This window comes from Balaenoptera acutorostrata, chromosome 5 (assembly GCF_949987535.1).
Source record: "Balaenoptera acutorostrata chromosome 5, mBalAcu1.1, whole genome shotgun sequence".
In the NCBI taxonomy this organism is placed as follows: Eukaryota; Metazoa; Chordata; class Mammalia; order Artiodactyla; family Balaenopteridae; genus Balaenoptera; species Balaenoptera acutorostrata.
The window spans coordinates 45,652,845-45,677,746 of record NC_080068.1 but is presented as its reverse complement, the minus strand read 5'-3'; positions in this window follow the sequence as shown (position 1 = coordinate 45,677,746).

Here is a 24,902-nt window from a genome sequence, read left to right as displayed (position 1 = left end):
CCCAGGCCATATGTTTTTCTAATTCAAGCCAAAAAAAAAAAAAGTTTGGCTATAAAAAAATGTTTGGGAAAGGCAGACATGAGCTAATTCCTACTCCTATTGCATCCTGACATCTTAAAGTCTATAGGGTGTGCTTCATGAAAGAACTCTGTTTAACTTTCTTTAGTCTAATTTTTCGTCTAATCTTGGTCTAATTTTTCCCCAAATTTAGTTAGTTTCTTTCTTTGTTTCTCTCATCCTTCATTGCATGATAGCTCTCACCATACCAGGGAACACTTCAAGAAATGCTGTGCCACTGGCATATCAGAGCTCCTAACATTGTGAGGTTTGCAACATCACCCGTGGTGGACTAACAGAGACATGAATTAGAGTCTTAGCGTTTTTGTCCTAAGTGAATAGCTAGTGCAAAGTGAATAGCTAGAGTCCTGCCTGACCTGGTGTCCTAGGAATTTGCCTTGCCTGCTTTTTTATTATAATCCATTGCCAAACACAGGTGCATAGGGGAGTCATTCTTTAAGCATTAAATTGCTACCATATTTTAAAATCTTGCCTCACTTCCCTCCACTATCTAGCTGACACCTAAAACAGGAATGCATGTTTATTTAGAGGTTAGCTTTAAGAAAACAAAACAAAACAAAAATTAAAATCAAAACAAGAAAATAAGAATGGATATAAACCTGATGTTGTGTTACTGACTACTTGGATGTCGGTAACATAGTTCTTTCCCCATTAATAAGGATTATGGCAAACATAATCAGTTTCCTAAAAGCTTTTATCTGATGGAGATTTCTGAGAATTACCAGAAGGCCTAAAAACTCTACTAAACGTTGTAAATATAGCCCACCTACGAGGACAGGAGAACATCTTGGCCACAATGCAGAGCCATGTCACAATCAAAAAGTCATTCCGTCTAGTGTGGCCTGGCATAAGGATTGACAGCAACAGAACAGATAGACCTGGAGGGGCTAAGGCCTGAAAAGCCCACTGGTGCAGGGTCAGCACTTGGTTACTGGGAGGTTCTGGTCCAATTTTAAATCCTGTAGTGCAATTCGATGAGGCAGCAAGAATCCATTATCTCAAGAGTGCTACGACCACAACCTACTGGTGGAATCTAGGCCAGCAGCTGATGTGAGAAACAACATAGTTCAATGCCTTGCTGCTCAAAGTGTGGCGCCTGGCCTATCAGCATCAGCATCTCCTGGGAGATTGATGGAAATGCAGAATGGCAGGCCCTTTGTGAATGTTATTTGTTAGCTGGCCTATAAAACATATAATAGTGGTCATTCATAAAGATGAGCTAAACTGGGGAATATCTAAACACACACGCACACACATGCACATTTGTTCTCATGGCAACATAAATCCTGTACATCCTGCCTAGTGCCTGCCTGTCACTCAAGGAAGCAGAAACTGGCACTTGGAGTAGATCACCCAGATGGTAGCAGGAACAGGGGCAGCCAGGTGTGGCTTTCCTGGTTGGTGGCAAGGCAGGCAACCTGAAGCATACCTCAGCCGACTAACCACAGAAGGAAGAAGTTGAATGACACCAGAGACCATCAGTCCTTTTTTTCCAATGGGAGAGACTTAGAAGGGCTGCTATAGCTTAGAAGAATTGTGAATGGTATTAATTTGCTCCCATCTGTATCCATAGGTGGCCTTTGTGGAGAGAAAGAAGGAAATGTATGGACATGCCATTTTCCATCTTCTGACAAAGAGTGTCCTCTTCTTCTCCAAGTACTTTGCTGGGTTGAGTTGTCTTAGTTTGGATTCCTCCTGAGGCCGACCCTGAGACAAGAGTCCAGTGTAAGTAGTTTAGCTAGGAGGTGGTGCCAGGAAACCCTGTAGAGCGCAGAGAAGAGAACAAGAGGGAAAAGGAAGCCAGTGAAGAGGAAAGATCAAGCCAGTTACCACCGCAAGCAAGTGGCACTTATCCCCACTGGGAGCTCTAAGAGTCAGTGAGGACTCAGCTCAGAGATTTCCCTGCAGGGAGCTGGGCATTTTGTCCACAAACTCCCATGAGTGATTGGAGGGAAATAACTCCCCTTTCTGAGGGGCAATAATTCCCCTTTACTTCCAGCCTCTCCTGGCAGTCAGAGAGCCTGCAGGCAAGGACCAATGGTGCCAAGAGTTAGAAGTCAGGCCTGGGTGCATGGAAATGGTAAATTGTCTACTACAAAAGTCAATTTCTGTCTTTCCTGATGGCTTCCTCTTTCACTTTCATTTATGCCTGGGCTCTTTCCCTAATCCCTCTAGTTCTTCTAAGTCACTGAGTGCCTCTTTCTAGAAGAGCCAAGGCTCACCTGTCTACCTGATCTTTCAGGCGAACTTACCTGCACTGCTGCGAAGGTCTGGTCAGTCTCCTCCGTGTCCTTTTCTACCCCCGTTGGACTCTGTTAGGAGTCTGGGATGCAATTAGATATCACATGGAGGATAGTTAATAGAAATCTAGTTTCTTCACAAGCATGCATATTTTAATAACTTTTGGTAGCAACCAACCACTTGGAAAACTTGACCGTTGCTAACTGTTGCCCTGATAAGCTATTCAATTTAATTCACTTGGTTGTAGTAACCATTTGGCAATTAATCAAAGAGGAAAAATATTTGAACCACTTAAGTATGTGCAAACATTTTCTCTTCATATTGACTTTAATCACAAATCACTTTCTTTCTGTTAAACATCAGGTAAGCAAATTTTCCAAGTCTGATATGTAAAACCTCTGAATTCCCATTTCTTCATAGTTGACTAAAAGTTGAGACTGTTGCTTCAAATCTTGCTGGGGTTTTTTTTGTTTTTTGTTTTTTTGCTGATGAGATAAATGATTTTATGTGTCCTATGACTTTAGAAAGATCACACTGTTTATTCACATTAACTATTACATTTTGGTTACTAGTTAAAGTAAAAATGTCCACCCAACCTTTCCTCCCTCCAAGACTTTGTTGGGGTTCAAGGCAGGCCACCCCCAAATGCACCTCAATGGCACAGTGATTATTTTGAATTAAAGGAACTTAAGAAATGGCCAACACAAGAGGGACACCTTGACCCTCCTTTCTATCGCCCTGAAACAAGAATTAAATCTCTCATGTGAAAGGTACACTCTTTGCATCTGGAGGTAGAAGGGCACCCTTAATTGCCAGAGACAGGGAATTCAGGCCAAGAAGCTTATATAAACAAACACTGTTACTTCTTTAATCTACTACCTCAAGCCCAAACTCTGTTTAGATTCTTCACTAACTGAGCACTCAAAACCTACCTTTCTTTGTGCTGTCAATTTCTCACAAATTTATATTTTGTCTATCTAAAAAGGATAAAAGCTGCCTGCTTTGGCCACTTCTTAGGTCCCATTTCTATGAGACCTTCATGTGCATGAATTAAAATTTGTTTCTTTTTCCACTGTTACTCAGTCTTGTGTCAATTTTATTATTACTCAAGAGGGAAATTTTCCCCTTCCCAACAACTTCTTCCAGGGAAATGTTAATCAATGAAAACTAAATATGTCTTCCTAGGGAAAGAAACAATTTATGCCTTTTCAGTACCTAAAGGGCATAAAGTTATCTATTGCTTCACTCTGAAATGTCAAGGTGGGGACGGGGGGAAGAGAGAGGGAGAGAGACAGAGCAATAAAACTCTAGCATCCTTGAAGGAGAGAAGAGTTGCCAGTTTAATGACGTAGGCTCAAAGGCCTAAACACAAACATTACTGGAGGCATTTATCTGGAAATTACTGAGAGGGTTTTGAGTTGTTTTTGTTGTATCTTTCGAAGTACTCTAGAAAAATATTGAAAGGAAAACAGTCCAAGATGTCTAATTTACATCTTAAAAAGAAAGTAATTTTTTGACAGTTACTTCTAAAGCACATCAGTTTAAAAAAAATCTCACTGTGTTTTGCTATAATAACCTCAATGCTGCTTCTAAATGTATCCAACAGCCCAGGGAGCAGTTTGCACATTCTGAGATCCCTACTGACTCGAAAAGGAATATTGTAGTTCTCAGATAAAGGGGAGAAAATAACATATAAAGTAAAGGTTGTGTGTTTTCTCCTTTCTGACTCAAATGTTAGGAAGTGAAAAGTCCAGAATACAATGTTAACTCATCTGTTCCTCTGCAATTTGATTTGGACAATGATTGAATTTTCATCTTCAATAAAGCAAACTTGGAGCCTCTGTGACATTACTATGACAATAACCATTGAGCTCAGATTTCTTAAGGCCTATTAGTTTTGAAGTTGCAAGCTTGATATTTTACCAGCATAGTATCTCTCACTCTATTTTTTTTAAAGACTTTAAAGCTAGATTACATACTGTCCTTGGGAGTAGCAAAAGAAAGTACTTTGTTTTCCCCTCCTCACCCCAAATTCTCCCCAACACCTGTATTTAAGATGAGGCCTACCCTCTGGGTTATATCACTTACATGTTTCTGAGTATTTTACATATATTTACTCACTTAATCCTCATGAAGATCCATGAGGTATGCACTATCATCATCTCCAATTTATAGTTGAAGAAACAAAGGCACAGAGAAGGTAAGTAATTTTTCCAGGTAGCACAGTAAGTAAGAGATGGAGCATGGATTTGAACCCATGCCACCTGGTTCTGGAATTCAAGATTCCTAGGAGTTGGCCTTCCCTAGGTTCATCAAGCATCCTAGAAACAACTGTGAAGGAGGCAGGGTGGATTTGTTTTTGTTTTGCTTTGTTTGTTTTGTTCCGAGGGTTTCTTCATTGTTTGGGAAGCACTGATCTCAGTGTCTCCTTACCTTTTCAGGACTCCCTTACCTAGAGTCTAAAGTCTCCTGATTCTTTGTAAGAGTCCTGGTCATTTTCTAACCAATGTTATTAAAATGTTTACCTGCCTCCCTCCCCAAGCACACTCTCTTATTCGTCTTTGCAGTTCTCACAGAATCTAGCACCCTGATTTGTATATAGGTTATCTTATTTATATATTGATATGTGGTTTTATAGTATACTTATATTTAGTTATATAATGCATATACATGCATGTAAATGTATATATGTATATATGTCCATAGAGAGAGTATCTACCATAGCTTAATTCAGTTCAACAACACAATGATCTGACTCTGCTCACTCTGCATGAGAAAACCAAGCTATTTCTCATGCTTGAGTTTGACCATACGGCCACATAAATATGACAGCACCCTCAGTTTATCACACACTGGAAAATCTTTAGACTCTCCGAAGTTCTCATGCTATTTATCAAAACCCAATACTAAATTTAAGTCTTTCACGTACATGTGTTTTCTAATATATCTGCCCCATTTTTGAAACATCTCAGCTGTTGGACATCACATGCCACTTAGAAATAGGAAATGATTCCAATATGTTTTAAAAAGTATGATATGCAGATACATTGTCATATTTCTAGAGTCTTCAAAAACAAATGGTGACAACTCACCAATTCCTGCTGAAGATACATGCATAGGCACACATGATTTTCTCCCCCACGATAATCACCAAATCTAGTTAGTACGAGTAGATTCTTCCAGGCTAGTGAGAGAGGGAAACGAAGTTTCACGATTTCACGAAAAGAATGTAAAGCAAAATAGTTATGATGAAGGAATGGAACTAGTAAATAAAAACTTAAGACTCTCAGGAACATTCTTTGAATCCCCCAAATTATAACTCTTTTCTAAAACTATAAGTTTATAAGAAAAAAAACTGAATATGGCAATTTACAGACATCATGTCCACACGGTTCTTAGGAAATCAAGGAAAGGCAACTTCTTATACTCTTTTAAGAATACGTATGGATCTCAAACCCTTTCATCGGAAATGTTTCAGGTATCGCTGGTGGAAGAATGTTTTACTGGGCAGAGAAAGAACATGGAGGTGTATTCCGAAAATAATCTAAACCTAGAAAGGGGTGATATTGGTGAGAAGCTTGATACAACATGGTGAAACCTGGCCCCTCGTTCTAGTCGAGGTTCTGCTGGGTATGGGCTCTTATCTTTTTACCTTCCTTCTGTAATAATTGTTTCAGCCACCAAAAAGAGGTTGAGCTGGAAGATCTCTTAAGCTCCTTTTCTTCAGGGTTGTTTCAAAAGAATCTGAACTTTGCAGCCCATATTCCAAAAGTGCCTTTAACAATCACAATTTATATGTTTGACTCAAGTGAGATAATAAATAGTACAGTCATGACGACATGTATGTGATCCCAAAAATGAATTTGACTACTCTGATTTTTTCTCATTATATTGGCTAGCTATTTCCCTAAATTGACTAAAACTTGTCTGTTGTTTAGAAAATCATGTAGACATAGTAGTAGTAGTCATGTAGTTATGCAGAGTAGGGGAAGACACCTTTGAGGTGAAGATGGCTTTAGTAAGTTAAAGCCAGGGATCAACAATATTCTTTTTCCTCCTAACATTGCTGGTTTAATGACATTTTATTTTGACTAAATTATAAAGCCAAGGATATGGTGGTATTTAACAACATGATATTAAAAGTTAGCTTGGAATATTATTGTTTTATGCTCAATGAAGGAAATTAGTTTACCTGAAAATGATGATCTGTATCCTAGAGCTAATAGTAGAGTAGATTTGTCTCATCATTTTAGGGACCTTCTAAATTGTTAATGAGATTTTCTGATGACACAATAATAACAGTAGCATTCAGGCTCCCAAAGCTGGCTTTAAACATCTGCTTTTGCTGTTAAAGTTATTGTTCCTTTCATCTTAAAATAGGAATAATACAACACTCAGCTTTTCCAGAAATAGATCTATCACTCGTAAAACAATAAGTGAGAACACTATTCTATAGATAAAGAAAATTTATATTTAACTATTCAATAAATAGAACCCAGTCTTAAGATAAATCACAAAGATAGACCCTACTATGGGCTGAATTCTGGCCACCCAAAATTCATACGTTGAAGCTCAAGCCCTCAATGAAACTGTATTTGGAGATAGGACCTTTATTACTAAAATAATTAAGATTGAATGAGGTCATAAGGGATTTTAGGATTAGAGTCCTTATAAGAAGAGGAAGAGAGACCAGATCTCTCTCTCTCTCTTTGCCATGTGAAGATATAGCAAGAATGTAAGCCAGGAAGAGAGTCCTCACCAGGAACTGAATCAGCCAGCACCTTGATCTTGGACTTCCCAGCCTCCAGAACTGTGAGGTTATTGTTTAAGCCACCCTGTCTATGGTATTTTGTTATGGCAGCCTGAGCTGACTAATGTAGACCCTATCATGGGTGAAGAAAATCAACGTTTTTAAGTTAGGATAAGTAGTAGGTGAATGTGCTTTTTAATGTCTTCTTGCCATTATTGTTCACTTGTTTGTTTTTCAGAAGTGGAGCTCCCCAATATGGCCCGAGAATAGACTATTCAATGAAAGGCAAGAAGCTAGTGTGTAACTGACATACAATTTACAAGATCTCCTGTGTTCTTGAGGAACCCAACCTAAGCTTCTGACCTCTAGATTAGCAGCTAGGCTTATGCCTTTTCTTCACATTATCCAGTGACACCTGTCCTTGTTTCCTTGACCTGGCTCGAATTGCTGTCTATCTCTTTCCAATTTGCCCGCAGGACCTGTTGAAGAAGCTAAGAGTACTATAAATTTACAGATCTCATGAGATTGGTAAATATAAGAAAAATAAGTCCATGTGAACACTGCTGTTGTTTGAGCCCTGATGTCAGATTCATTTTTATCTGCCCAAGTGGGAATACAATAAAAATGTTCCAGAAAAAAAAAGTAGTGTTTGTTTCTTCTCATAAGAGTCATAGCAGACAAAATAGCTGAGTGAGAACTGAAAGAGTCATAGCAGAATTGCAAAGATAGAAATAGATTAAGTAACAAACATATGCTGTGGATAAGATTTCTGGAACACACACTATGTAATGCGCACTCTGGGGGCATAAAGAAGTAGAATCTGACCCTGCATGTGGTGTAAGATGATGTCATGAAACAACACAGAACAAAATCAATCAACTTGTATTTACTCAACCCCAACTATGCTCAAGGCGTCATACTTGATGCTATGGCATATACTCAATTTTTCTATATGCAAGTGCATACATATGCATGCTAGCAATAAAAAATAACAGTAAATTGACTGGAAATTTGTTATACTTACATGGAGACAATAATTCTTCCCTCACAGCCTTTTAGGGGTTAGGGAGTGAGGATTAAATGGAAAGCAAAATACTTAAGTGCTCCAGACAAAGTTGGGTTTGATTCGTTGCTCTGCTGCTTATGAGATAATCTTAGGCAGGTAATTCACCTTTTATTAAGCCTCAATATCCTCATCTGGTAAGAAGGGATAATAATAGTAGCTTCAAATGATTGGTGAGAGGGTTAAATAAGATGATCTGTATAAAAGTGTTTAGCACAATGCCTGGCATTTAGTAAGCACTCAATAAATATTAGCTAATTCATTATATGCATTTAAAGTGCCCAGCACAAGGCCTGATTTATATAGTTGTTAAACACATGTTATGTCTTATTGTTTTTTCCCTAAGTGTCAAAGGAAGAAGATTATTAACAAGAAATAACATGCACAACTGTTATATATAGAGTGGATAAACAGCAAAGTCCTACTGTACAGCCGAGGGAACTATATTCAATATCCTGTGATAAACCATAATGGGAAAGAACATGAAAAAGAATGTATATATATCTATAACTGAATCACTTTGCTGTACAGCAGAAATTAATACAACATTGTAAATCAACTATACTTTAATAAAATCTTTGAAAAAGAAAGAGCATGCACAACAAATGTTTAATTAGAAATAGATGAAGAAGGAGAGAGCAAAGGAATGGGGCTATAGTCTTACCTAATCTGATCTACTGACAGACATACCCAAAGCCAAACAGCACTAGAGGAGTGGTCCCAAAGGATTCCACTCAGGAGTCCTGCAGGGTCTGATGTAATCAAATCCATAGGAAATCCTGTTGGCAGTAACTTCAGAATAGCTCTCACCACTGTCACTGCTACTAGCAGGTCCAGGCCACCTCATCCTGTACCGGATTATCAGAGCAGTCTCCTGACTGCTCTTTCAGCCCCTCTTCTCTCCCGCTTATACTCTATCCCCACGTAGCCAGGGCGATTCTTTTAAAACATAAATCAGACCGTGTCACGCCCCTTTTTAAAACCCTACTGTGGATTCCAATTTCACTCACAGTAAGCGCCCCAATCCTTGTAATATCCTATGGGGCACTCATGATCAGCTTTCCCACTCTGCACCCATTGTTTTTTGGTTCTTGACCTCATCTTCTTTTACTCTCCCCAGGCCCCTCTGTGCCAGCTGCGGTAGCCTCTTTGCTGTTTGTTGAACAGTCCAACTAGCTCTTTGCCTTATGGCCTTCGCACTGGCTGGTCTTACCACCTGGATCTATTGTCCCCCAGGTATTCCCTCTTCTCCTTCAAGACTTGCTCACACTCAACTTTGCGGTGATTCTTGCCTCATTTAAAATTGCCTCTTTCCCCTCAGCATTACTGATTTCCCTTGTCTTGCTCTACTTTTCATTTTTCCGTGGCAGTCATCAACTATTTAATTTACTTATTTATTATGGTTATTGTTCATTTTTTTCCCCCAGTAGAATGGAAACTTCTGCCTTCACAAGGATTCGTGTCTGTTTTGTTAAGTTTGTTTACAGATCTCAAAGAATGTCTGACAAATGAGTATTCAAAAATTATTTACTGAATGACTAATCTATTACTAATATTTATATTTATAGTTTATATATTACTACTGTTTATATTAGTAATAGATTAGTCTTTCAGTAAATATAATATATTCAGTAAAATATATACATTATACATATTTTTTATATTAGTAATATATTACTAATAATTCTAATATGCCTGCTACCTTTAATTCTAACATACTATTTAAAGTTATTAATAATATTAGTAATTACTAAAATTACTAATAATATAGAAGTACTAGTAATTCTTATATGCTATTAATATAAAATGGACAAGTAAGGGTTTGCAGTATCACAGCCCCTTGAGTCTGTTGGACTGTGTATCACTGAAAGAGAGAATCAATCCTTGGACGGCCTGGCTAGAGCGCTTAGAGGTACCAGTAGAAGGAAGCAAAGAAAGGGGAAGGGGTCTCCCTAGCTGTCTCTATGGAGACTACTAATGAAGCCATTTAGGGATGCAGTGGTTATATCTTAATCGTCTGGCTCTTTGAATAGGATTTTTAGGTAGACGACTTAAATCAGGATCATCTAGCAAGTCATTGAAAAATAAATCCATTGATCTGACAGATTATGTGATGGATCATTAATGTCTGGATGTAAACTTTCCAGAAATTTAGCGGCAAATGCACACAGAAATGCTGCATTTACTGAACTCACCAAGAAGCACAGCTCATGGAGTCAACATATCCATCATCATTATGTGTGTCAGTAAATGTCTTTAGAGAGAGATCCAAGGAATGCATCTGACCCTGTGTGCCCATCTTACCCCTCTTACTAAGGGAATTCCTTTGTTTTTGTACTTCCCTCCCCCTACCCCCAATCTGTGGCGTGGACATGCATCCCCTTCTTACTGAAGCAGCAATATCTTTCCCACTTCTTCCCCACACACATTGTTTACCATGTTCACCTTCTACCTAAAGTGTGGAATGTATATTTTCCTCATACAAAGGCCAGGTCCTGTTCCCAACAATTTGTTTCAGCAGGCCACAGGGGAAAATAGGTGTTTTTTCACATAACTAGATGTGGAATATGGAGTTTTTCTTTTGACAGTTTACTGAGTGATATATTTTTTCTCTCCCTCTTCTTTGTTTTTTCTTGTTTCAAATCTCTTATGGTGACCCAAAATCTTGTGAGCAAAGTAAAACGTCTAGAACTTGGCAATGGAATGTACTTGCAGGAAACCTCTTTCTGAATTCTAATACATATATATTTTTTAAATTTCAGTCAAATAGAACACTGAATTCTATTCAGTTTTCTTTGTGTGGTGGAGGATCTCTTTATTTAAACAGAGGAAAGTAATACATTTTCTTTACTATACTCTGGACTAAGTACTATATGAATGTAAATTGGAAAGGCCTGTTTTCTAATAGAAACCATGTCTAAAATAAGAAGAATTTAAAGGAAAGTTCTGAATGCAAAACAACCACAAAGCATTTCAGACTCTGTTAGGGGGATAGTGACTTCTCTGTTTAAAAGTTTTATGTTACTGGGGACTTCCCTGGTTGTCCAGTGGTCAGGACGCCGCGCTTTCACTTCAGGGGGCCCAGGTTCGATCCCTGGTCGGGGAGCTAGGATCCTGCATGCCTTTTATGTTACTGTAGGAGGGTAGCTTATTGAGAAGGACTTCTCATTGGTTTCGGTTGCTACTTAGTGACTAGGAGCATTGTCACCTTGTTCTGTTATTCCAGAATGACGTTCGTTGCAGCACGTACGCCTACATTATTAAAAAAAAAAAAAAAACAAAACTGTGGCCTTTTCCTGAGTTGAGGTGAAGGCAAGCTCTATCAGTTTGGAAAAAAAGGACTATTGCCCATTCCTTTCAGCAGAAGCCACCTTTATAGGGATCTAGAGCATTGCAAAATCATCTCAAAAAACATTTTGTATTAGATGGCATATAAATAATCAATACATTGTTATCAAAAACACCAGGCAGGATGGCTAGCTATGTAACGCAGCACCGGGCTATGGGCAGAACAAGTGAGAAGGAAGAGTCCGGAGAAGTTAAATAGAAACGATGCCTCTTTAGATCACTGAGAACGGGCTGTGAGGCGCTCTCACACCTGGTCTATGAAACGGCCACCAGCCGCTGTGTGGCATGGCTAAATCACACGGGAAAGACGTACGGTCGCACGTGGTGTCAGAGGATCCCATACATAACAGCTGACAAAGCGTTTTGGGCCCCCTGGTTTTGTCGCTGTGCCCAGAGAAGCAGATGCCAAAAGGAATGAACTGTCAACAGCTTAAAGAGCAGAGGGCCCCTTGTCGAAGGGCACACGCAGTAGCAGTCTTCAAAGACCCACAGGTGTTCGAGCCACAGAATCTTGAGTTTGTTCCGATCCCATGCACCTTATAGATTTGCTTTAACTTCTAACAGTGAAATGGATCAAATCATAGATCTTTTTTCACTGACTCTAGAGTTGAAGAAAATGATGCATTTCTTCCAGATTTGGTCTGAGGAAACTTCTTTGAATAAGAGATGAAGTGAGGGAGGTTTCCATTTCACCTTGACAGTAGCTTGGGTTGATTTGTTTACTTTTAAAGGGCTCTGTCAGAGCACGGCTTTGACTATTTCACATCCTACTGCCCTGTATGGTATCGCATACTTGCTTTTAGGCCTGGGATGGGAGGAGACGAGAATCAGCCCTGTTGTTTCACAGGTGCATCCCCCCAAATGCTGGAAGATAGTGACATGTGACCCCAACATTAACAAATAATAGGGAAAATATGCTTCTGTCACCAAGAACAGTATTGCCAGATGGTTGGCACAGGAGGAAAACGCCAAAGAATCATTTTCCTAGTTTGTAATGAAACCTTGTTTTTGAAAAAGAATCTTAAAGGTGAAGGAAACCTTAATGAAAAGGGTTGAGATTGAAGATTTTATTTGCCCTACTTGCTCTACAAATTCACTTTAACTTAAGTCATCCTTAGATCTAACCCCACATCCACCCCAAACACTATAATACTTTGTTATAATGAGTGCCAGAAACAAGTCTCCAGTACGTGCTTTGGTTCCAGTAATAAACATCATCTGTGGAAAGAGAAAATATGGATGGTAATCAATGGCAGAGTCTACATTACACCCAGAATCCTCTCTGAGATAGTAAATAAAGCCTGTCTGACCCGATATGGCTTGCCTTCATGACTTGATTCAGAGTTATTAATTTCACCCTATTAATAGTATGAGGCAGAGAAACAAAGTCACTGGCCTATTCAGTTCATCGCCTATACCAACTTGACTTTAGTTAAAGGACAAAGATCCCCACCTAGGTAGATGAGGGACTGTATCGGGTGTCTGGGAGACTCAGGAGCGTTAAGCCTAGCTGAAGAAAAACTTCCACGGTGGCATTTTGGATCTGCAAGCCCTAGAGCTGTTGCTACGCCAGGTTCAAGTCTATAAAACTCACACCACTTTCCACCTGCTTCATTCCATCCTTCTTCAGTCCTTACTTCTTTCCTTTTAAGTAACGTCCAAAGGCCTCAGGGAGTGTAATGTAAACTCTACTTATATCATGAGCCTGATCTGGCTGGCTGGACTTCCATTCCTAGAACGCTTTCTGCCTATGCAATTCATCTGGCACAGGAACCCTGCAGTGCGGCCTTGCTTTACCATTTAATTGCAACCTATTTATCCATTACCTTCTTCAATAAGTCTGAGAGCCTGTATGGAGCAGATCGTAGACTATGTTAGTACTTTTCCCCTCTTCTTCATCACCCCTCCCACAGTGCCTTATCCTGTGTACAATTTAAGTGAATTGCTTTGAAATAAATCACTTTACTGAGTAAGACCATATTCCTTTATAGGGAAAAATGCCTTACGACAAACTGGTTCTGTGACACTGGAAGTTTATATTCTAGCCCCTTGGGCAAATTTTCCAAAAAAGTTTCCAACTGTAACAAACATTTCTCCTGAGGAGCAATTAAAAACCAAATCTGAATGGACACAACTGTCTTACTAATGGGCTAAAGAAAATAGTGATGTCTTAAAAATTATTTGATTTGGGAATAATATTACTATTTTAGAACTGAACTACTTCATTTTCCACTTCTAATTTTTTGAAGTTTATATCCTCACGTTGGAAAGAGTTGATGAAATGTTTAATAAGTAAAGACTAATTGTAAAAGAGGTTTGCTGGCTCAACTCTGTGTAAACATAGGACCTTAAAAGAAAAGGAATTGTATTTATGAAAGACCCTCTGAGACTGTCCTTTGTACAAGAAAACAATTTGTAAATTGAGCTTACACTACAAACTCTCTGTCTTCTTAGTCTAACGTGCGGTGCCAAGCTTAGCAATCTGTAGACTAGAAAGGCACGCATCACGGCTGGATAGTAATAGCGACACCAAGGTTCTGTTGGTCTGGAAGGCGAGCATTTCATTTTTCTGCCTCACAAGCAAGCGAGTGTTCTATCACAGGATCAAGTATATTTCCCAAACAAGGAGGAAAAGCAAGACAGCATATCTATTCTATGTTGTCTAGAAGTCCTGACTACAGCTGTTAAGGCTCACCTTTTTAAGGATGGAGATAAACTTCATTGCTGCTGTCATACGTACTCTGGCAGCCAGAAACTAGAAGGATGTAATGACAGCAATCCTCCTGTTCTCTAGGGCAGGGTCCCAAGTTCCTAAACAGTCTCCCAGACCTGAAGAAGTGAGTTAATGCAGAGCAGTTACATTCTCATGGTCAACATTGTGATCTTGCTCTAGTTCTCCCCATATTTATAAACCTTTAAACCCAGAGTCCTGATAAACACTCCACCCCCTCCACACACACACACACACCAACCTCTTCCACTACCTACCCTCACACACTGCCCAGCATTTTCTTTTCTCTTGGGAACCAACAGAATCAAGCATACAGAGTCTTGGGGTTGTCTTTTGAAGCAGATCTTCCCTTTATGAAGAGAATTATTAAAATGCATGGATGCTATTTTATGGCATGTTGCCCCAGAGTTCTTCACATTTAGTTGGCATGATTATGTCCAGCAGTTGCAGCTTTCAAAAGTTACCAGCAAGTGTAAAATTTCTGCTAAAATCATTGATACTAAATTCCCTACCATTTCCCATATGAAAGTCCTCCTACAGGCAGGTATAGAAAGCTTTACCAACTGAATGATATGCATTGATTATTGAATGAAACCTCTTGCCATGTTGTATCACGTTATATGAACTAGCGTCAATTGAGCTTATTCTATATGCTAGGTACTATGCCAGCTGCCTTTGCATGTTATTTTATTTAATCCTCCCAACAGTCCTAGGATTTACATATTACTCCAATTTTTGCCAATGAAAAGTAAAGGCTACAGAGGTAATTAGTAGTAATATGAATTCAAAATCAGGTTTTCTAAACCTAACGCCAGATTCTTTTCAACGATATCAAGATGCCTCTCATTTATTTAACTTCTCAAGCTCTGAAACAAAATACCAGCAAATTCAAAGTTAAGAATCATTCAGTAAAGGACCAGGCTCTCTAGACTGAAAAGACAATATGTTTACTTCATCAGTTAAAATCCCAGTATGCCCTCTTTGCTTGGAACCAAAGTTAAATTGGAGTGTATTCAAGTTGTATGCTTAAAATACACAACAATATTGGTGTTCAGTAATTTTTTTTAGAAAAAGAGTTAAACTAATAACTCACTCTCACTGTAAAACGAATGGGAAATGTTCTACTCATTTCCTGTCCTCATTTTATCCTATTTCCCATGACTCAGATAGAGGTCAGGAGAAAAGCATTTCCTTGTGTCCTGCACAAACATCCAGCTCATGCGAGGACACTAGGATCCACTAAGATAGAAACCTGAGGCTGCTACGGGAAGCTGAAAGGAAGGAATTATGCCTTCACTGCGTTTCCCTACAGCAAGCCCTAATCCCACTGCCTCTGAAGAGCAGGTGTTACTTATTAAATCATTTACTTTATATCTCAGTTTTTAATCTTTCACTAATAAGAACACTGGACAAAGTTCATCAAGATTTATTGGGCTGTCCAAATGTTTAGTCAACAGGTCGTATGATGTTACAGTCATCCAGAGTAGCCTGTTTCCATAGATAAAGATAATAAAAATTTATGACCATGCATGCTTTTAGCAAAAGGAAATTGAATTGCATCCTCAAGTCCAAACAAAAGCACTTCTATGTAATTGAATAAAGTAATATGACAGTTAATTATTTTGTTATGATAACTCATTCTTGTCTAAGTATCATCTTCTCTGGGTTATTTTATTGAAACCAATCAGTGCGTCTTACCTATAGACAGAGATTTCTGGTGTTCTTACCTTCACCATCTCCTCGGAAAGCCAACCTTCAGAGATCAGCATGAGAGCCATGGAAAAGGGCATGAGGCTGCTGAAATTTTCAATAATTGTTCAGAGGAAAAGCAAATGAAGAAAGCTTCAATAAGCAACAAAATCTATGAAACCTTTGGAGAAGAATGTTTATATTTGTTCTTTCTTATGACATATAGTGCAACACAAGGAATTTTATTTAGATCAGTGATGCTCAAACTTTGGAAGGCAAAATGAGCCCATGGGGAGCTCGTTCATAATTCAGATACCTGCTCCTCAAACCGTTGAATATTCTGATTCAGTAGATTGGGGTAGAGCCTATAATTTCAATCCCCGTTTCCAGCTCTCCCTGTGACCTTCCCTGCTTTACCTTTCTTCCCAGTACTTATCACCTTCTAAGATCCTAGATAAGTAAATTACCTAGTGTATATATCCTTTCTTTGTCAGTTTCCTCCTACGTGTTTTGTTCACCAGAACAGTTTCTGGTACAGAGTGGTGCTCCAAGGTAAAGAAGGAAGGCAGACAGGGCTATCAGCTATGTGGTCTTCTCAGAGCTCTTTTAGTCTATTGTTAGAACCAGATGGCAATCTCAAGATTGAAATGTCCATTTAAATTCCTAATAAACTGTGTGCCAGGCCTGGCACAGGCTATTGATGATTCCTTTGAGAACTGGCACACACCAACCCCACTCTCCTCACTCTTATCTCCTGGCCAACTCCCCTGCCTCTCACTACTGCTCTTCAGACTATGTCAAATGTCAGGAGAACCAGGAAAAGCTAATGGAAATATTGTCAAGGACTAAGACAGGTTCCTTCTCATCTAAACATGAAGGAAGGAAGGAAGTGTGAAAGAAGGAAATAAGGGATTAAAAAGAGAGAGAGAGAGAGAGATAATTTTCTAGATTGATCCTGGAGCCAATTGAGTGGGACTTTGCCCAGAAACTGCCTAGTTAGTTACAAGTGCTAATCAACTTTCACATAAGAAGCCTTAATAAACTCTACAGAGCATATCGTTTTGGATTCACGAAAAGCCAAATCTGAATCATCTTAGAGCTCTCCTTTCTATAGAGTTTGATATGCATTACATTTAAGGGGAAAATTATGAGAAACTTAGATACACTTGGGCATTAATGAGCTGGGAACTTGGTCGAGGCTCACATGAGACTTAACATCTTGAACTCACTCCACCAGGCTAATTAAAGGGAGTCAGAAAAAAACAAAAGTGGGCTAAACTGGGAAAATCTTAGGTTATACTTTAGGCTGTGTCATTTAACTATTTGAATGCCTGTCTTATTTAAAAGAGATCTAATAATGTGATAAGTATGAAAATCGTGTAATGGATATTTGTTATTGTTTTTTTATAGGCATTGTGTTATTTATAGAACAGATGGGCTCAATTGACTTAGATCATAGAGTAAGTTTCTATAAGGAAAATTTCCCTTACTGACTTCTATTACAAATTGGAGGATTCCCAGAGAAAAATAATAGTATAATACTGAGGACTGCAGCTTCTTTCAAAACTCTATAACCCAAGAAGTGCTTACAACTGTCTTTCTCCTATCCTATAGATCATGTTTGGGTTTTCTGACATATTTGCAACATGTAGTGAACAAATAAAAATTAGTCTGGAGAAAACAAGTTATTTTTTAAAAAGCTATTCTCTGGATAGGTTAATCTTACCACTTAGTCATTCAATAAATAATTTTTATAAAGCCCAATAACACTAAGCACTGGAGGGAATTAAATAAATTTGGTCCCTGACAAGCTCTATATAGTAAATACACTGTAGAATGTCAAACAGACAATATCTATTACATATATAACATAAACTCAGCATTATTCTATAGCTGGGAAGGGTCTAGAGAAATAAAAGATGATTCAGTCCTTAGGTTATGAAATTAACAAACGCCAATACCATGCTGTATTCGTCTATGAGGCTCTGATTTGCAGCTTGAAGAATCCCATCAAGTGCCCAAACAAAATGAATGAAAAGCAAAGAGCGTAACATTAAATAAAAAGGTAAATTTAAGACTGAATATATATGTCATATCAATGAACAAATGGTTAGAAGTCACCTATAATAAGAAAAAGATTCTTAGACTGGATATAGACTACAATCCAATAAATGTTGATATGATACATTTAAAACAAAGTAATTTGGAAACTCATTTCAGAAAACTTAAAAATGCAGTTCTTAAAATTAAAAAAAATAGTAATAACATGGTTGGATGATAAAGTCAAGAAATTCTCTTGTAACAAAACTAAAGGAAAATGAAAGGTGTAATGAATGGTCAGCCCTTTAAATTGAAAATAAACACACAAAGGAATATTATTTTGAAATTTTAGAATGTTAGGAATAAAGAGGAGATCCAAAAACTTCCAGAGAGGAAAAGATCAAACACAAAGGTAAAAGAAAGCAGACATCCCAATAGCAACATGGGCTACTAGACAACAAAGGCGAAGTGTCTTCAAAATTCCAAGAGAAATAATTTCAACATCAAATTCTAGAATCAAATGCAAATCGAGGTGGTTTGTGGAATTTTAAGTGCTCACTGTAGTAAATCTTTGTTTTGTAGATTTGAAGGGACATAGGTTTTCAAGTTTATGAAATCATCATTAGTTATAAATATTAAGTAAAATGAAGTCAATATAAATGATTATTCTCTATTTGAAAAAAAATTTAAGTGAAAATTATTTAATCATTTTGGGGCAGAAAAATACAATATAAGATTGGTATCTTGGTGTCTGAAATCATTTTATGGTATGCATTTTAAGAATATTGTTTCTTATATTGCATGTTGGTCAAAGGGTACAAACTTGCAACTACAAGATGAATGAGTTCTGGAGATCTAGTGCATAGCATGAAGGTTATAGTCAGCAAGACTATGTTGTATACTTCAAAGTTGCTAAGAGACTGGATCGCAAAATGTCCTCACCAAATAAAAATGATAATTATGTGAGGATGGAGGTGTTAGCTAACACCACAGTGGTAACCATATTGTAATACATAAATGTATCAAATCAACAAGTTGTACACCGTAAACTTATACAATCTTATAGGTCAATTATATCTCAATTAAAAATCATTCTGTCGTACATCTTAAATTTAAAATACATTGTTTCTAACTATGAAAATAACCACCAGAAGAAACAGTTAAGAGTTAAAAGCAGTTGCCATGTAGAGTAGGACTGTATCCAATTGGTTTTGTGGTTTTTTTTTTTTTTCCTTTATAAAGCTTCCCCAGATGATTCATTTTTTAAACTCTCATATATATTTAGTCTATTTTAAATGTTTAATAAAATAAAAGATATTTATTACGAAATAAATGAACAACAAACAAATCAACATCTTCTGAGCTCACCATTACTTAAAACACTGACCCCAGCCAATTTTATCCCATAAAGGTACTTTTGCTAGTGTCCAAAGTGTAAATACTCCCACTATGATTGGTTTCAAGCTACCAGCATGACATCACTGAGTGTGGAGTTGGGAAGAGAGGCAAAGCAATTTACCATTATCTAATATTTCTACCATACAGATATCAGAAATTTAAATAACCTTAACAACACAGATAATACTGAAATGTAGTAAAATTATTAGGAAATGACGAGTTTTGAGTACTTATTTACTTTATTTGTAATTCACTGCACTGTAGATTTATATAATTTAATATTTTTTTAAATAGCTGTTTTTATAACATGCAAATTCCTGGAAATTTAACAATTGTCACTCACAAGCCTCTGTGAGCCAGATTCAGCACACAGCTGACAGATGACATTAACATGCCATCACACTCTTGTGAAGTTCAATGAATGTTAGATGGATGGATGGATGGATGGATGGATGGATGAATAGATGGATCAAAACATAACTAACTGAAAACACTAGCCATTCAAGAGGAAATTCTCAAAGATGGGTTTTCTCTTTTGTAATTAACATTTTGAAAATTGAAGGTAATGCATCCACAATGACAGTCATTCTGTGTGGTGGTATAGTCATCTATACAAGCACTGCTGGTTGTTCTTTTATTTAAAGCATCATTGGTTATTTTCTGACAGTTTTGGCTACATTCGTAAAAAATTGGAATGTTTCATCAGGAAGCACTATCTTGAAATCTAAAGAAACTACCAATAGTCATCAGAAACCATAAACCAGGAACCAGAGAGGATATTTGCCTGGATTATCTGATGAGGCTGTGTTAATAGAATTCAGTTCTTCAAGTAAATTACAGGTATTTGAGGGCAGATATTGTACCTGGCTAATTTTTCTAGCCTCAGTAGCACTTGCACAATGTTTAAAACTAGACTGGGATTTACCACTCAAGTATTGCAATAATCTTTTCTTCTAATAAACTGTGCACTCTCCTTGAAAGTGAAGTTTTTATCTTGTCAACTCTATGGGCCAGTGCCTGTTTGCTATTAACCTCTCATTAAATATTAGTTCAGGTAGATTGAAGAGTTATCTAATAAATATTTATTGAATTAAATTAATTAGACTGAAGCAGAGCCTAATTTAATGTCATGTTGGCATAGTCCAAAAAGGGCTATCAAAAAAGAAGGCTTTGTATCATTAGTCAGTATAATATATGCTATTTGGATTCAAATTCTATCTCTGTATCTTACATGCTTCCAGAACTTCATCAAGTACATAATTCCCATAAACCTCGGTTTCTCCATCCTAACATGCAGATAATAACAATACGATCTATTGTTAAGTGTTTAACATAATACTTGGCACACAATAAGCTCTTAATAAATGTTTGCTGCTATATTATTATGGCTTTGTGTCATAGATAAATCTGATATGTGGTCATAAAGCATGATTGGCCTAAAGGGTAACTTACATCTTTAAAACAGTGAAACATACTTCCAATTGCCACCCACAAAGCTTCTCATAAAATTGAACTTTATAATGCTCATCAGGTTGTCACAGTTTCCCTTCAAGATGTAATCTGTGATTCATTAACCTAAATCCAGACTGGATTTTAAGGGACTGTTGAATTTTGATCTTTTTCTGCCTTAGGTTTGCCTTGGAAATAGGGCATGCTAATAAAAGCCACATATTGGTCTTCACATTATTTCGGTGGATCTTCATGTTAACCATGGATGTTAACACATTTTATTAGCCCTGACCGGAAAATGGATCCTTGAAGGCAAAAAGCTCAAGCATATAATACAGGATTTTGACTCATCAGTCCCTTCCACGCAAAGCCCTTTTTAGTACAGAATATTGCCTCTCTTAGATTGCATAAGATCTCATCTCGCTTTTCTCACCAAGTTTTCTATCTTGAGATGTGTGGTCCAGGGAAATCAATTATGTGCATTTACCCCTGATCCTCAGTTGTTAAAGTGAAGTTGCATACTGAGGCAGTTCTTTAAAAAAAGCTGAAAAATTTTTGACACCTTTTCAACTGAGAAATGGGATCTGTGTTTCCTTTCTTGGCATCTGGGTGGGCTTATAACTGCTTTGACCAATAGAGTATGACAGAAGTGACACTATGTTGCTTCTGAGGTTGGTCATAAAAGGGCTCCCATCTTTCACCTTGTTCCCTGGAGTGCTGTTTCTTGTAATCCTAAACTGCCATGGCTGCCTTGTTTAGAGAAGGCCCAACCCGTATGCAGAGGCCAGAAATAGACTTTCTGGTCAACGGTTCCAGGTGAAGCCAAACTTGAATCCCTGCAGCCCAGAAGTCAGATATGTGAGTGAAGAAGCTTCCAGGTGATTCCAGCTCTCAACCATTCAAATCACCACTAGCTGTTCTACTCTTCCCAACTGAGGCCTCAGATTTATGAAGCAGATAAAAGGGTCTCTACTGTGCTCGGTCAAAATTCCCGGCCTCCAGAATCTGTGAGCATGATAAAATGGTTGTTGTTCTATACCACTGAATTAGAGGTGGTTTGTTTTTCAGCAGTAGTAACCGGAACATTTAACATGAGCCACAGGGAAGTCATAGTGGTGGAAATTCACTGCAAAAAAGAAACACGCTGTTTGAGGGTGGGGCATGGAAAGATGATGTCGCCAGGAAACCAGACTCAAGTGCTTACTGTACAGGTATGCAGCATTTCCTATCCTTATCTTTTTAGTACCAGCAAATGTTGTCATCTTCCTCCTAATGCTCTGGCTCTACTTGTTGTCTGATCTCTGATGTTACACTAGATACCTCAAAGATGGCTCCAAGACAATTTCCCTGATTAACTATATGTGAGATATAGCTATAAGTGGGGAGAAATTTTTTAATTGAGAGAAGGAGAAGTCTCTCCTTCTGGGGTAAGAAATGAAAAGAGCATAAGCTTGGGAAAGCTCTTTTTATAAAGGTTACTCTTTTTTTTTCATTTTTAAAAAAATTTTTATTAGATACACAGACACAGAGAACAAACGTATGGATACCAAGGGGGAAAGTGGGGGGGATGAATTGGGAGATTGGGATTGACATACATACACTATTGATACTATGTATAAAATAGATAACTAATGAGAACCTACTGTATTGCACAGGGAACTCTACTCAATGCTCTGTGGTGACCTAAATGAGAAAGAAATCCAGAAAAGGTTACTCTTGAATTCTATTCTTTTGAAATAAATGATAGAGGAGTGAAAGAATAAGGAAACACATATTTTTTAAAAACCTGGTAGAAAAGAAAGATGCTTTATTAATTTGTCTTGCCAAATCATGCATGAAATTTTATGATGCCTACAAGGTCCTGGATATTTAATAGTGTCTGCTATTGTTCTTTGACCTGATGTGTCTTCACAATATAAGTGATGTGACCAAATATTTAAGACTCTGCTACATGTATTGCTGTATTTCTTATTTATATTGCTCAAGCTAAAAAATCAGTTACAAAACTAAAAGCTGGTATAATATTCATGGCTGCAAAATAAGTGTATCTCATACAAATGAAAAGTACAAAAATATTAATTAGTACATTTTAATAAAAAACAATACATTAATTTAAAAAGCTCTCTGTAACTCCCTGTATTTCTTTAGAGACATTATTTGACATAGATCTTGGTAATGAATAACAGCTCCAATTCAATAATAATAATGGCGATTACCCATTTAACGCTTATAACAAACTGCCCTATGAATTGGATATGTTTTCCCCATTTTTACAAGGGAAGACATGAGTAGATTCAGGAAAGTGTCACTAGTAAAGTAGAGCCAGAACATAACAGAGGGTGGTCCATTCTCATAGTGGCCTGTATGCCAGGCTAACTGTTTAAATAGCACTTGATAATTTAGAACATATTTCCGTGTGCATCATTTAACCTCATTGAATCTGGAAAGCAATGCTGTGAGCCAACTTGTGCTTTCTATTTTATAGATAAAGAATCTTCAGCTCAGGGAGGCTGAGCAAATTTCCCTAAGTCAGACCATAACTATGAAATGCTTCTGTACATCATAACTTCTCAATAAATAATACTTGAACTGTGTTCTTCTGTGAGAATGATAAAGAATTTATCAGTTGGAAATATGGTGGCTTGTGAAGGGAGATTTTAGTTTTGTGGGAGACATTAAGAAAAAGAATAAAAGACTGCAATATCAAAATTAGATAACAAAGTGAATATTAGTTCAGAATGAGAAAATAAATCACGACAAATTATAAATTTTAGGAAGCTGAAAAGTACCTAGGACATTGCAAAAATTCAGAAAATAACAAAAAGGTTTTTTTTTTTAATAACTGTTAACATAGTTCTGTAATAGCTTTTCCCTACGTTTTTGGTTGCATGCTCCTTTATCACCTTTTTATATGTTAATTTTAAAAAATAATCTATAGAAAGAACAAAAAGATAATTCATTCTTCTAATAAGACTAATTGAAATCTGTTTTCTTTAATTAATAGCTGAGATGATTAAATTACATGACCCGCCCCTCCCTGCCACAGGCCTTCTCCCTGTTTGTAAAAAACGAGTGCAGCTTTTTGTCCAATAAACACAGATAAATTCTGATAAATTCTATTTCAGCAGCTCCTATTAACAGCATAGTAGGCTGACAATTGTATATGTTGCATTATTGAGTATATTCTGAACATGAGAGAACTTCTATTTTGACTAGGAATCAACGAGAATGAAATCCTCTGTTTAAAATTGTACACATCCAGTGATTGAAATAATTTTCCATAAATTAGCTTTTGAGTCTATATATTTCAAGCCATGTTTCTCCTTAGGACCCACCTGCTTCCTGTGCTAAGTACTGGTGTATCACAATACACCTCCATTCCTGCAACTTTGTGTCGCACACCACACCTGAAAACCACATCACAGAGGAAAAACCAGCTATAATTTAACTGATTGTAAACCCTATAGATAATACCAACCTAAATCTGCTCTCATCTCAAGTCCCCAAAATGTTCACAGACACTCCAAGGCCTCCTGACAGGAGAGTAAATATGACAGAGAGGAGGTCAGAGAAGAATAACTCAGATGTCTGAACAGATTACAGTTAAATATTATATTTTTGTGAAACTTACAAAAACATGTGTCCATAGGAAAACATTGCTTGGGCTGCTTCAGGGCCTTGAAATTGAAGCTTCCTCAGTGTCATGGTGAACTATCTCTGTCTTCATGAAAAGGGTGGTAGAGAAGAGTCTGAAGAAAGATTGAAAAATTATTAGCATCTCAAAAGCTTCCCTTAATTCTTTGACTTGGACTTTCTTGGGCCAATCAGGAGGGAATCGAAATTCTAATTGTCTAAGGATCTGTCCACAGCGCCTTTTTTTTGTAGATGAGCCTCATCTACCCTGGGCTGTAAAGGGACAAACCTGAGCACTTAAAGTATCCAAAGAATTGAAGCTGCAAAACCGTATTATGTAGATCAATTAAAAAGTGTTCTTGGCTAAGTTCATTTGCATATTTATATTAATTCCGCACTTCACTTCAACTGTATGATCTACAGGGCTTCACTTAGTTATAATAACCCTTCATCTATCAACCACAACTCATGCTAACGGTAAG